The sequence below is a fragment of the Ochotona curzoniae genome, unplaced genomic scaffold, assembly GCF_017591425.1.
Source record: "Ochotona curzoniae isolate NIBS_2020 unplaced genomic scaffold, NIBS_Ocur_1.0 contig_883, whole genome shotgun sequence".
Lineage (NCBI taxonomy): Eukaryota > Metazoa > Chordata > Mammalia > Lagomorpha > Ochotonidae > Ochotona > Ochotona curzoniae.
In genome coordinates this window covers 45,700,499-45,714,496 of record NW_024466599.1, presented here as the reverse complement: position 1 = coordinate 45,714,496, position 13,998 = coordinate 45,700,499, and positions in this window count along the sequence as shown.

Sequence of the window (13,998 nt, the reverse complement as noted above, 5' to 3'; positions counted from 1 at the left end):
AGTTGAGTGAACCTATGCTGCTTTGCCGTGTGCATGTCAGGGAGCTGCATTGAAGATGCAGCAGCCAAGATTCAAACTGGCGTCCATTAGAATGCTGTCCCTATAGGCAGAGTCTTTGGTTGCTACTTCACGGTGCTTGCCCAAATATTGAGCTTTATTAAAAGAAGAGACTTGAGCCAGCATATTCACTATGTCTCACCTTGTTGTGAGGTGGCAGAAAAGCCTTCGCCAGAGGTGAAACAATTGCTGGCGTTGTATTTTTAGACTTCACAGCCTGCAGAATCACAAGCCAAAATCAACATTCATTCTTAATCAAATACTTGTTCAGGGCTTGCACTGTGGCATATCAAGTTAAGCCTCAGCTTACAGAGGCAGCATCCATTGTGGTCACTAGTTGTAGTCTTAGCCGCTCCATTTCTGATCCAGCTTCCTGCTAATTACTTGGGAAAGCAACAGATTATGGCTCAATTGCTTGGGCCTGTAAACTCAAATGAGAGACCCAGAGGAAGCTGCTGGAACCTTATTTAGGATCAGCCCATCTTTGGTAGTTGTGATCACTTCGGGGGTAATCTGGCAGATAGAAAATCTCACACTTTCTCCTTCTAAAACAACCTTTCAAGTAAAAATTTTAAAAATGAATTTTTAAAAGATTTATTTATTTATTGGAAAGTCAGATATACAGAGAGGAGGAAAGACAGAAAGGAAGATCTTCCGTCCGATGATTCACTCCCCAAGTAAGCACAACGGCCGATGCTATGCCGATCCGAAGCCAGGAGCCAGGAACTTCTTCCAGATATCCCACATGGGTGCAGGGTACCAAAGCTTTGGGCCGTTCTCAACTGCTTTCCCAGGCCACAACCAGGGAGCTGGATGGGAAGTGGAGCTGCCGGGATTAGAACCAGCGCCCACATGGGATCCCAGGGCATTCAAGGCGAGGACTTTAGACACTAGGCCATACCGCTGGGCTCTAAAAATGAATCTTAAAGAAAAGGTACCTGGCCCAGGACATTTTGTTATAGCAACAGAAGTACTAGTTCACCAGAATATGAAGAGTTCTTCTTTATACCCCCACTGTTCTTTCTCACTTATCTTCTCACTGCTCATTTATCTGTTGTCCTTCTTACTCCACAAGTTCTGAAATGATGGTTTCCAGCCCTGGCACCTCTGGGGATATAGAAGGGCTCTTTGCTCTGCTGTGCTTTCCTTATGCCAGCTAAATATACCACAACTGAATCTTTCCCTCCGAGCCCTTAGAATGTAGCTTAATGTGGATACGTGAACTAGATCGGGTCTCTTCCCTCTTCATGGATACACCTTTCTTTGACACGCCTTGTTCTCTGCCTGCCACAACTATAAGGCATCCTGGCTCCTGATAGCAGCTAAGAACTCCCAGTGGCTTCTTCCAACCCAGTGATATTAAGTGTATTTCTTACTCCTCCTCTTTCTGGTCATTTTGCGTAGGCTGACCCAGATCTGCTTTACAAGTTCCCTCCTAGGAACCCACTGCTGTAAGAATGTCCCAAACAGAAACATCAAATCATTCAAGTTCAATCAACCTCATTATGCAAACCCACAAGTATGAAAAGCTCAGTTTGTCTATGAAAAACCAGAAATACTTGGTTAGCAGCCACCTCACATATAAAAATGTTGCTTTACTTTTAGTTAGTTGTTCTGGGGACATGTATGTCATGCAGAATGAGATATACCTGTTTAAAGGCCCAGGTCCTATTACTTCTGTGCAGCTTCTTTCTGCCTCTGCTGAAAATAAATGTGTTGAAGGCTTGCCACACTGGGGAAGATCTTTATTTTAAGCTAATTGGACTCAACTAATTTTAATTTGGGTTATGATCCACGTGAAGCCGTTAGTGAACTCATTTTAAGTCAAACCTATCTAAGGGTTCCCACCAAATTTTTTTCTGCCATCGAAGAGCATGCTCCTTGTCACCCTTTTAAATTTTGCTAGCACAGATATTCTTTAAAATACAGGTAGGCTTCTTCGTCTCTGTGGTTCTTCTTTGTCTGCCTGGTGCTGTTGAAGGGCAAAGGGCATTTGAAAGCATTGGTCTTCACATAATGCTACCACCTTGCTCTTAGCTTCTTCCATCACCACATGAAAGTTGCAGTTAAAAAACACACATCAAAGAGCTAGACCCATTGAAAAGGCGAGCGCTGCCTGCTGAGCTGGCATTCAGAGCCTGTGCTTTTGTTTCAGTGGCCACTCTGACTCTCCTCCACTGAGCTTCCTGTTAACTCTGGTGTGGGTTCTAACTTGCTCTTGATGATATTGGAGTGTGTGTTTGTGGCACTCACTTTTAATCAGTGCATTTGAGTTTCTGAAGCAAGCGCTTCTTTCTCCTGCAGATTGAAACTTTTGAATGAAAACATCATATTTGGCTAGATATGTGCTTAACTCCAGGATGTACATTTAAAATCTGGGTCCTGAAACCTACCATGCACATTAGGAAGGGAAGTTTTGCACTTTTTCTCCTGTATTGGTTGTTGAAGGAAATATGCCTACATTTTAGAAGGAGAAATAAGTGGGTAATGTGTCAAGAGGCAGCTATGATGCTGGCTCCATCCAACTGCATCCTTCCCATCTCCCTGCCTTCCTCTTTTGCCTGCAGACTTAGAGGGAAAGAGGGATCATGAACTCCTCCTGTCTGCAACCAGTGGGCAGCTGCTACAAGTTTGGGAGATGGCACTAAAAAGGGAAATGGTTAAATTGCAAAGCCTTTGATAATTTCTCAGCTATCTTAAAAACAAACAAACAAAACAACCTTCCATTTTCCACTTCTCATGTCAGTTGTAAGAGTTTCTTTTTTATAAGATTTATTTTATCTTTATTTGAAAGGCAGGATTACAGTGAGGAAAGACAGAAAGAGGCAGAGAAACAAAAATCTTCCACAAACGGTCACAATGGCCAAAGCTGAGCTGATCTGAAGCCAGTGTCCCTATTGAATGCCAACACTAATGGCAGAAGCTTAGCGTACTATGCCACGATGCCAGCTGCTCAGCTATCTCTTTTGAGATTGCCCAGCTATAGATAAGAATGTAAAGGTATCACAGCTTTTCATCCTTATAGTAGAGTGGTGACCAAGTTAGTTTGATATCTGAGCTAGAATTAGAACCCAGATGTCCCCAAATTAATTCTACTGTGTGTTTTCTGGTATAGCATGCCACACACACACACTGTCACCTTTGGAGCTTATTTTTAAAAGGGTCAAAATAAAAATTCATGATCAATGATAGATTTCAGCAGGCTCCACAAAAGATCTTTTGGTATAAATACTCAGCAAACACATGTGTTTCTGTGTGTTAAGAGTGGCTTTGAAATTCCTTCAGAAACTTAAATTATGAGGGACTGGCTGGCCCTTTCCTCCATTTCCAGTCAGTGGCATTCCTGTATTTCCCGTCTTTCTGTAGCAGCAGTCAGAGGATTTGCCACTGCTGATTCTCTTCCATGAAAACTTTACATCCGAAGTAGTTTCTCCCTGCAGTTCATTATTATGCCTCATCAGAACATTCCAGGGCATGATCCTGAATGAATAACGTGAGTAGATACGAAGTTCTCCAGAAAACCTCAAGTCGGCTCCACTGTATCAGACTACATTGTTTGTGTTTGAGTTTTCTCAGACTTTTTACGAAAGTTCCCATCATCCAGCTCTCATTTGATAAGATTTTCTCATTGATTCTGTATCCACCCTCATTCCCTGAGTGAAACCTTCATGAAATGACTTATTTCCACTCTTGTAGAACAACACTAATAAGAGTGACTGATCTCTACCTGTAGGGAAAATAAGGCATCATCACAGTATAAACTGAATTTGCAACCTACCTCGTAGGAAGACACACGGCTTTCCTGAGAAAATGAGGTGTTCTTTAGAGATTGTTGCTGATATTGCTAGGGTGAGATGTGTGCAGAATAATCTTGCTGTACATTTCTGTGTAATGTTTATCAGTTTATAAAGCATGATGAAATTCATTGTTTTGTTGGATTCTTAAAGCCAAGCTGACAGTGGCTGAATCAGATGGAGCCAGGGCTTTGAAGGTTAAACACAGACATGCGTCTCAGGCTAGAAAGCTGTGATGACTCCAGATTGAACTTCCCGTGCCTGGGAGCAGTCCTGTGTTGGGGAACTTGGCAAAGTGAAACACAGCAGGTTTCAGAAGCCAGCATGCTTTGGTTCTGCATCCCCATGTGGACCCTAGAATTCACAGATGATCTGTTCTCTGATACAAAGCAGTGTAGTATTTGCATAGAACCATACATATCCTCCTGTATACTTCAAATCATCTGTAGATTACCTGAAATATATAATATGATGTAAACTCCATATAAATCATTATTACACTATCCAGTTTAGGGAGGGATGATGATAAAGTCTGTACATGTTTTGTATAGATATAACATTTTTTTTTAATGTTTTCTTCCAGCAGGTGGTGGATCGCGGGAGTTGGGTTTCAGAAATATGGAGGATCAATTGTTACAGGAAGCTATAGTTATTGTCCTACTCTCAGTGTCTCGCTAGAGTTAATAGATTTAAGGCTACTTTACCCCTTCCTCCCCACAGTCCCTTTCTTACCACTCTGATGCCATTTCCCCTCTACTACTTAAACGCCAATTTTCCTGTTTTCATGGTCTCTTAATCCTATTGTATTAGCTCTGGACTTGGAAGGAGACAGATGGTATAATGTTTAGGAAATGATGCTAGTGTCTAAATTTTGCCTGGTAGACCATATAAATTATTCACTTTTTCAAGAATGTTGATCAGATTCTATTGTGTACGAGACACTATGTACAGCTTAGAGATAAACTGTGGAAGTTCCTGACTTGGGGAGCGTACAGTGCCAGAGGTCACAGCAGATATACTCAAAGATTTTTCTTGTAAGCATTCAACTGTAAAAATAGTTAATGAAGGTGCAAAAGGAATTTTAAATGGCCTCACAGAATCATCGAACATCTTACTAGCTGACTTAAGGTTCAGAAGTAGGCAGGATCTAAAGCAGGCTAGGTAGCAGGTCCACACGGCCAAGACACTGCTCCAGGACCAGTTTAGGTTATTCATGACATTGTCACTGCTGTCCTACGAATTTGATATCGTTGCTACTCTATCCTCAAAACTCTCACCACAAATTGTTTCTCAGAGCAGGGTTCTTTTTGTGTGAAGATTTAGAATCTTGAGTAGGAATGTGAGATAACTTGAGCCTGCACTCTAACTGTTGCAGTATGGAAAGCAGTGTGTGTGCCCTGTGCCCTCAGGAGGGGGAAGTAAGGATTATCCTCTCAACAGCACATCCGTGATCCTCTCCCTCAAGCATTATGTTCTTTTCCAAATGTGGAGGACCATACGAATCATGAGAGTTTAAAAATATACCAAGTGCCATGGAAAGCCACCAAAGTGTTTTAAGATAGAATGTGATATAGGTCAGTTTGTATGTGACAAAGAAAATTCAGGGAAGCCAGAGAGAGTCTAGGACAGAAAACTGACAGCAACACACTTTCCACATGAAGTTTTGAAGTTTTAGTTTTTTAAAATATTTCAATTCCAGGTTTTAAGGTAAAGCAATAGTTAAATTAGCAATTTTTAAATTAATGCACACTCATCTAGGCTAAGTCATGGTAGAGTCCATAACAACCCTCAACTTGGAGAGATGTTTTATTTCTTATTCACATGAAATCCAATGCGAAGGTTGCTCGTTAATCAGTGTTCTTCTGTATGGTTCTAGAGGGACCTAACTGAACTGTTTGCTTCTGATGGATCCACCATTCCTTTTGGTTCCTACTGGAACCTTAATGCTGGGTGAGGGGCCAGGGAAAGAGAGGGTAAAGAAGCACATGATACATGTTGATGAGCCATGCCTGTAGGTATTCTCAGCACTTCCCTCACACTCCAGTGGCAGAGACTCGGTCACTTGGCCATCCAGCTACAGGAGAGTCTAGGAAGTTTCATGCTGTGTCCATAAGCAGATGAAGCAGGTATTGATGAACAAATAGCAACCATGGCATATAAATTGTAACTTTATAGGCATAAATGAACTCTTTTCCATATTTTAGACCCTGCTGAGTATCAAAGTCAAACACCTCTCTTTTCAAGAACATGTGAAAGCAAGTGTGCAATACGTACTTTGTGAAGCAGGAGGAATGACCACATTTCAGATTATTAAAGTAATCTCAAGTCTAGGATCCAGTGTCCTATCAGGTGTGTGACCATGACCACTATTTGAGAGGAAGTACTGAGTGTTCCCCATTGCTGCACATTAGAGTTGATACTATTTGTATTTGGGGCTGGATAATTCTTCATTGTCAGGGGATGCTCTATGTAAGATGCTTAGCACTATCCCTGGCCTCTCATCCCCATATACCAGTAGTAGCCACTTCACCTACTTGTACCAATCAAGTATCCCCAGAGACTGCATATGTGCGTTAGAGGGTAAAAATCATCCCTGGCTAAAAACCACTGCTGGAGAGACCAGCCCTGACTATGACCCTCAGACGATGGCACTCCTGAGCCTTGGGTAAGAATTTACCTTAGCCTGAGCTGTGGATAAAGACAAAGTGGAGGAAAAACATGGAGGGAGACGTGTATGTGAAAGACCACTGCAATTGCTTTTTACTCTCTTTCATTTTAAGATCAAAAAATGGCTTTCTCCATGAATCCAACCAACCATGGCCTCCATATCTCATCCTTGTTGCATCTATTGGACAGCAACATGACAGTGCTTGTACAGAAGTTGGGAGTTTGAGGACAAAGAACACTGGGAGGGATAGCAACTTGATTGATCTGTGGTAGCCCAGACCATCTTATTTTTTTTTCCCCTGAAGTGCAGCCCCCTGGTGGATAAAGATTTGCTTTGCATCTCTGATTCAGCTGCCCTGTGGAGACAGAGACATTAAAGAAGAATTAAGAATGAAGACAAGTATATTGATCTTCCTCACCAATCTCCTCCAACCAATACCTCTTAATCACAGAACAAATTGGAGTCCTAGCAAACTACTTTAATGAGCATCCATTCTATTTCTCAGTTACATGATTGCAAGGGAAGTTATCTTCCTGCCTCCCTACCTGGCTCCTCTTTATTTGTGTTTGAGATTCACTCTCTCTTACCACATCTATATTTCATTTTGTGTATACATGCATGTATTTTAAAAAATATTTTTATCTGTGTTTTGCTGTAACACTGGAGGTTTATTACTGTAGATCATTGTGAGGCACCTGAATATTTTGCAAGACAATGAGCCTCTAGCATCCAGTATCGGAGGAACTAATTTTGTGCAGCAAGAGGGAAAAAAGGAAAGGAAAGGAAAACAGTAACTATACATCTGGTTTCTAGACAGTATTAGGATGGCATAACTTGTTCCCGTCTGAGTGAATTCAGTGGATTTGTATTATACAGTGTCTGCTTAAACATGTAGCCAAATCAGAGCTGTTCTTTAAATTAAAAACAAACCCCACGGCTTTCACAGCACTGCATGCCTTGTGTTTGCAAGTCTGTTCAGGTGAAACAAACTCTTATCCCAAGAGGGTGGGCAGACAGGAGAGCTCTTAGTGCACAAGCATAAATTTCTGCCTCCTTCCCAATGATATTTTATAAAATTGTAAAGGAAATTGACACTCTAAAGTACCTGGGTAATGCCATGTCATAAACTTCATACAGTAAATTGGAGAGCTGGAGTAGGCGATATTCTGAGCAGCAGGCTACAAACCCAGAAACTGGGACCGTGTTCCCAGACCCGTTCCTGGTTTTGTGTCACCCAGGGGAAATCAGCACTTTTGTCAGAGCCTGGATTGCCCATCTCCAAAGTGGATGCACACTTTTCACTACCTCCCTCTCACTTTTCCCCTGCCATACATTGCATTATTGGTATTCAGAAGTAGATGAGCCCCCATGTTTATGGAACACTTGGAAACCTCAAGTAGAATAATCTCATTGTTATCAATTGTACTGTTATCTTTATCATCACCATATACATATTGTTGTATATTTGCAAATTATACACAGTAATTACCCGAGTACATACAGTAATTCAAGTACCATCACCAGTACTTGACATTACGTTTTCACAGCAACTTGCAGTATCGAGATGCATTCCTTTGACAGTTGTTGATTATTTACGGGGGCCTCAGGATTTGTTAGACACTATAATTAAGAGGATTTTCAACTATATCTGCCAAGGCTTCCTAATTCCTTCTGCCTGTGCTGCAAGTGGTTCCCAGAATATGAAAAATTCAAGAAACATCAGACTCACTCTCCTCCAAATTTTCCAGTTTGTATTTGAGGAACCCAAGACCCAGAAAGATCATGAGACTCCATCAAAACTGTGTGATTAGTTAAGGGATCAAAACTAGATCCAGTCTCTGAATTTCAAGCCTCTTACTCTTTCCCGTGTTCTACATTACACTCATTGGCAAAGACTGACAAAAGGGGGGGGGGGGGAGACAGAGATTAGGATAGGGTAAAAAGTCAGGCTTTATGTTTGACTTGGCTGTGAGATTTTTCAGGAGTGACAGAGCTTTGGTTTGTTTTCCTTCCCCATGGCACCCTGAAAGAGTAATTGAGGCCAACAGGAGATTGAAATGAAAAGGTAACCATGGGTTAGAGTCCCAGATGATATGTATAGAGTGAGTTCCCACAGGGAGCCAGGATATCATGTTCTGATGTGAAACCAGATTCCTATCTCTGTGAGAGGCAAGTGGTCAATTCCTGACTCTTAGTTGTTGCTTGCTGTAGAGGACACGTTGCAATTGCCTGCTGCTGACAGTGGAGGTGATTGGTTGAGTCCCGGTAGAGAGTTGTGGTAGCCACATCATTGCAATCGGAGAGACATTGGTGGTTGACAAATACTCTTCATGTGTTCCATGAGCCGTTCTTTTATCATATTAGTGTTTTCTTCATAGTACAGTATTGTTTTATCATGATTTAGTCGTGTGTTCTTGGTATTTAATGCAACCAATGTCCTAGTTTGATTATTCAGCAGCAACAATGCATGTTCTTATATTTTTGTGGTAGGAGATTCTTTTTTGTAAGTGTACCACCTGCTATCAGTGTCCCAAGTAGTACAGTATTTAGACTACCAGACAAGAAGTCAAAGTAGTGACAACCTCATCTTCACTTACCCAGGAAACATTTCTGTAATATAATAAGTCACTTAACATTTCAGGACCTTACCTTCCTCTTCTGAAAATGACAGAACTTGATTAAAATCAATTCTAAAGCCTCTTTCTGGCCATAAAATTATAGGAATCTAGGTGAATTGAAAATTGATGACACAATTTAGGAGGAAATTTCCTGGATTATGAAACTTATAGAAGATATTATTTTAATTCTTCTGACACATAAATTATAGCAAATGACCCAAGATACAGAGCCCTGAAATGTTGAAACTTCCAAGGTGGGAGAGACTAACTTTATTTGTATGCTGTACTCAAATTAGCCTTGTCCCCAAAATGGTAAGAATCTACTCAAATGTAGATTGGAGTCATTATTAACTAATTACAAATCTAAAAACTGGCCTTCAAAGATCTAAAAATTGATATATCTTGCCCAGTCATGTAGAATGATGTGTCATCTATCTAAGTTCTTTCCACTGGATCCCAGAAGACTGGGCAATAGGAAAGGGACTGGAGGAGAGCAAAAAGAAGAGCAGAAGCACAAGTTTTCTGGGATGGGTGCTTGCTGAATAATGTCCATTAGAAACTGTACATTGGGTGTGAATGAGAGACAGTGAGTCTGATGCATTGTCACTAATGGGACCCATCATAGTTGTTTCAAACACATTAAAAACTTCACAGACCAGTGGATCTGCTCTTTGATCTGCTACAAATTTGACAATGCAAAGAACATTCCTCTCCCTTTATTGTTCATGGCCATGGAGTGCAATTTTTCATTGAAATACAGAAATCCTATGACAAAGGTGTTTGCTTATTGCCCATTACAACCACCATGAGGTTCCATTGTATGTGTGTTCCTCCAGCCTTGTGCTTGGAGGAATTAAGCAGTTTGGGGAGGAGATGTCAGGAAACCTCTCTTGTTTCTGCAAAGCCATCTTAATCATGCCTGCCTCTATTCTTCAGGTTGATTTACATAGCAGTGTGACATTTCATCATTTAGGAAGCAGGTCCCAATCTTCTGTGTCTTTTTCTTGGCTTGTCTGGCAAGCAATTCTCTTTTGCAAGCTATGAAATCCTTAAGGAGGGCTTCCTGGCAAGAGAAAAATCCTCAGTCATCCAACAGTCTCTCACTTTCTATTTTAAACCTTGGCCATGCACATATGGTTGGGCATGTGTGTCTAAAAATTTCTTCCACATTGACTAACTTGAGCTATTTAATAGATTGTGCTGGCCGTGGGCCTCTACAGCAAATCCTGTGATGCTCATCTCCCTCCCTTGGGAAGCAGGAGCCGGCCACATGCATTTGCCTTTGTGGTTTTTAATCTCCCTCTTGCCCTGTTAGAGCATGAAAGTGAAAGCCTGCTCTTTTGCTCATTTTCTTGGAATTAATATTGTTCCTGCTCTCCTACTTCCAGTAGAAAAGTAAGTCCCTCCAACTATCTTGGTTAATGTCCCAGCAACTGTTCTGTCCCTGGAGCTGTGCTGGGAATGTTCAAACACATTTCTAAGGACAAGAGAGCTTTTGAACATTTCTAACCCATGCTGTTGCTTTTTGAGGCCTGACGACGATGATGATGATGATGGTGTGTGTGTGTGTGTGAGTGTGTGTGCTTGTGAATGATTTTATATATTACAATTTTAGTTTTCTCCCCAAACTTGAAATCCTTTCTTTCCAACACTACCAAGCACAGATCTGGGTCCTATTAGATCCTGAGACATTATGGTTACAGAGAATATTAAGACAAAGCCAGGTTCTGGCATCTTTGCTCCTAGTGGGGAACGGGGCCAAAGGGACACTGGAGAACAGTGGTGGCATGCTCCTTGAGCTGATCCCCAGCTGTGCTTCTTCCAGGCATGAAGCCCAAATCCCTATGGTTTTCTCTGCAATTCAGTAACTCAGTGTAACTGTCTAAATGGTACTCTGTGATCCAGAAGAATAAATACCTTGCCAGAAGGAGAACAGAACTGTCTTTCCACAGGACCTGATTCCTAAGACAAAGAGCAACAATAACAATGGCAACAATAAGATAATAATAGCATGGGGGATAAGCCACAGATTATCAGAGTCGTGTAGAAGCATGCAGGAGTTACCCATTTTTGTACCCCCTAGAAATGATACATATTGTCACGGACTATGCTTGGATTGGTTGGTAGTGTCTTAAAGCTTGTTGCCACCACAATAGTCTTTCTATTATCCTCTCTCTTTGGTTGCCTCAGAAATTTTCTTTTTCTTTTTCCCATTAAATATGACCCTTGAAGTTTATCACAAGCAGCAGAAGGAACAGAACTTCAAATGGCTGGCAATTGGTGGATCTTCCTTCCCAGTGCAATGGCAAGCCCTTAAGAACAAAAAAGTAGTTTTCATGATAGATGTGAGTATTGGGATTACCTGTACCCTCTCTATGGCTTACTCTGTGGTTCACCCTAAGTATTTAGTGGTAGAATTACATTTTTAAAGCTGGACTTTGGGCTAGTATAGTCAAGGAGGGCTTCCTGGAAGAGAAGAGCTTGAGCTGATTGAAATGGAAAGTCTGTATGCAGGAACAAATCACAATCATTCTTGGCAGATATCAATATAAATAAAATGATGGGAAGAGGACTGCACACACATTCCATGAAGAGTGACTCAAATCGATTTTGAACTCGGCATAATTTTAAATATTTGCTTCCCCTAAGTCTCCATTTACTTAAGTTTTGCAACTTTTAGGTTCAGATTTTTTTTGTCTGCCAATCCAAACCTCATAACTGCTCACCAATCTGCTGCATCTTTGTAACCCTGTTACCATCAATCTGCTGTACCTGATGGCCCTATCCAAAATCCCTCATAGTTCTTCCCCCTATTATCTGCATCTACCAATCCCCCATGGCCTTGATGGTCCTATCCACCAATCCCTCACAGCCCTGTGATACCCTTCCCACCCATAAAGGCACACTCCTGCATGCAATGCACCCCCTGTTTTGTTCCCTCTCTCTTAGTTCTCTTTCTCTCTTTCCTTGAAGCCACCTCCTATTGCTATTGCAGGAGATCTACCTCCCCGCCCCCTACCGCCTTCACTTTCTTCCTCATGGCTGCCTCTTCCTGCACCAAATAGCAACCTCCTTTGTGACTTGTTGCATCTGGTGTTTTGGGCTCATGGTAAAAATTCCTAACACATTCCAAAATGATTTAATGGTATTGACACATTTATTTAAGGGGAGCAGTTGTAAATAACATTATGAACCTAGGCCTGCACCAGTATGAACCCATTGTTGTGAATGTAACCATTGCGTATGCACACATACACACACACACACACACACACACTACACAAACCACACATATCACCCATCTTATATTTTATATTGCTACATTCAACCTATAACATTGTATGAGAAATATTTCAACTGTGCATAAGCTGTGTTGACATAACTTTTCATGTCTAGACTCATAGTTCATATTGAGAAATCAGCTCTTCTCCTTCCTGTTACTGCGAATTGCCCCCTCCCATATCCATGTGCTGCAGCCTACACGGCCTGCTTCCGGGCGATCCTTGGCTTGAGCTGAGCATGGTCAAGTGAAGAAGTCACTGTAGAGACCACGTGTGCGTGTGGCATTCTAATGGGGTTTCTAGGCAGACTCCAGATGGAGAGCAGCTACTGCACACTGTTCTGTGGGAGGCATTCATAACTTTTTGAACAACCCCCCCCACCCTTTCGCCTGGCTTTATAAAGCCACACTCTAAAATATTCAGGGTGCTTTGTTCCTCCATGAAAAATTAATGATCATGAAAGTATTATCATGTTTATTTTAAAGCAACTATTTCCTACATTTTAATTAAAAGTTGTAATTCACCATCTTTTAACCAAGTAATCTTAAATCTTCATCTTATTGGTAATGGGTATTGGGCTAGATTTGGGGAGAAATACAAGTGTTACTTAAAGCAAACAGTAAAATCTTAGCATTTCCAGAGATATGGTTTTGTTCACTTCATGTGCTGTGCTAACTCCCCGTTTTTAATTAGAAATATCCTCCTACTTATGCAGGAATATTGGGGAAGGGGCATCGTCGTCTTCATTATGTATTCCACAAGAAGCACAGGTGGACAGAACCCGAGCACAATACGATGACTGTTGTTAAAGCTTTTTAATAAGGTTACTCCCTCAGTTGAGGGAGCTTCTAGAATACTCATTTCCTTTTCAAGGGGTGAGCTGCAGGGATCAAGATGTAAGGTGCCCCTCTTGGTAGGCAGTCATTGCTCTGTGTGCATTTTACGGCTCCCCACAGGTATCCTACCCGGACTAGTTCCTCTTCCTCTCCCGCCTTAGGGATTGATGCCCTAGAAAGTATTGGGTTTTCTATTTTAGTCTTATGATATAGAAGATGAAATAGTTCAAAGCCATGATATGTTGGGGAGCAGTCAGTAAACAGCCTCACCACATCTTGGGTTCTTCTAGGCACTGCTGTTCTGCTGTATTTACCTTTCAGTCTGCCTACCTGTCTTGTGCACCAGCTAAAAACCATATTTGTCATATCAAATCAGGATAATTTTCAGGTCAACCAAATCTTTAATGACAGTAAAACTGTCTTTTAAGAAAAAAATGAATAAGAAGAGGAAGGAAGCAGTGAAGGATGGAGGGAAGATAGGGAAGGGATCTGAGGAAAGGGAAAAGGAAGATTAAAAGAGAGAGAGAAATCTACCCAGTTGCAGCAGAGCAAAGACTTATCTATATGCATGACTTTGATTTCAAATTATTTTTAGCATGGCTTTTATTGTACTCATTGTTACATACATAAATCTTTAAAGTAATACGTTTTGTAAGAAATGGTCATAAAAATTTACAACCAGTAACTTTTCCCCTGTCCCTTACAATGATATTCTACTAAAACCATTAAATGGTTCTCATTAAT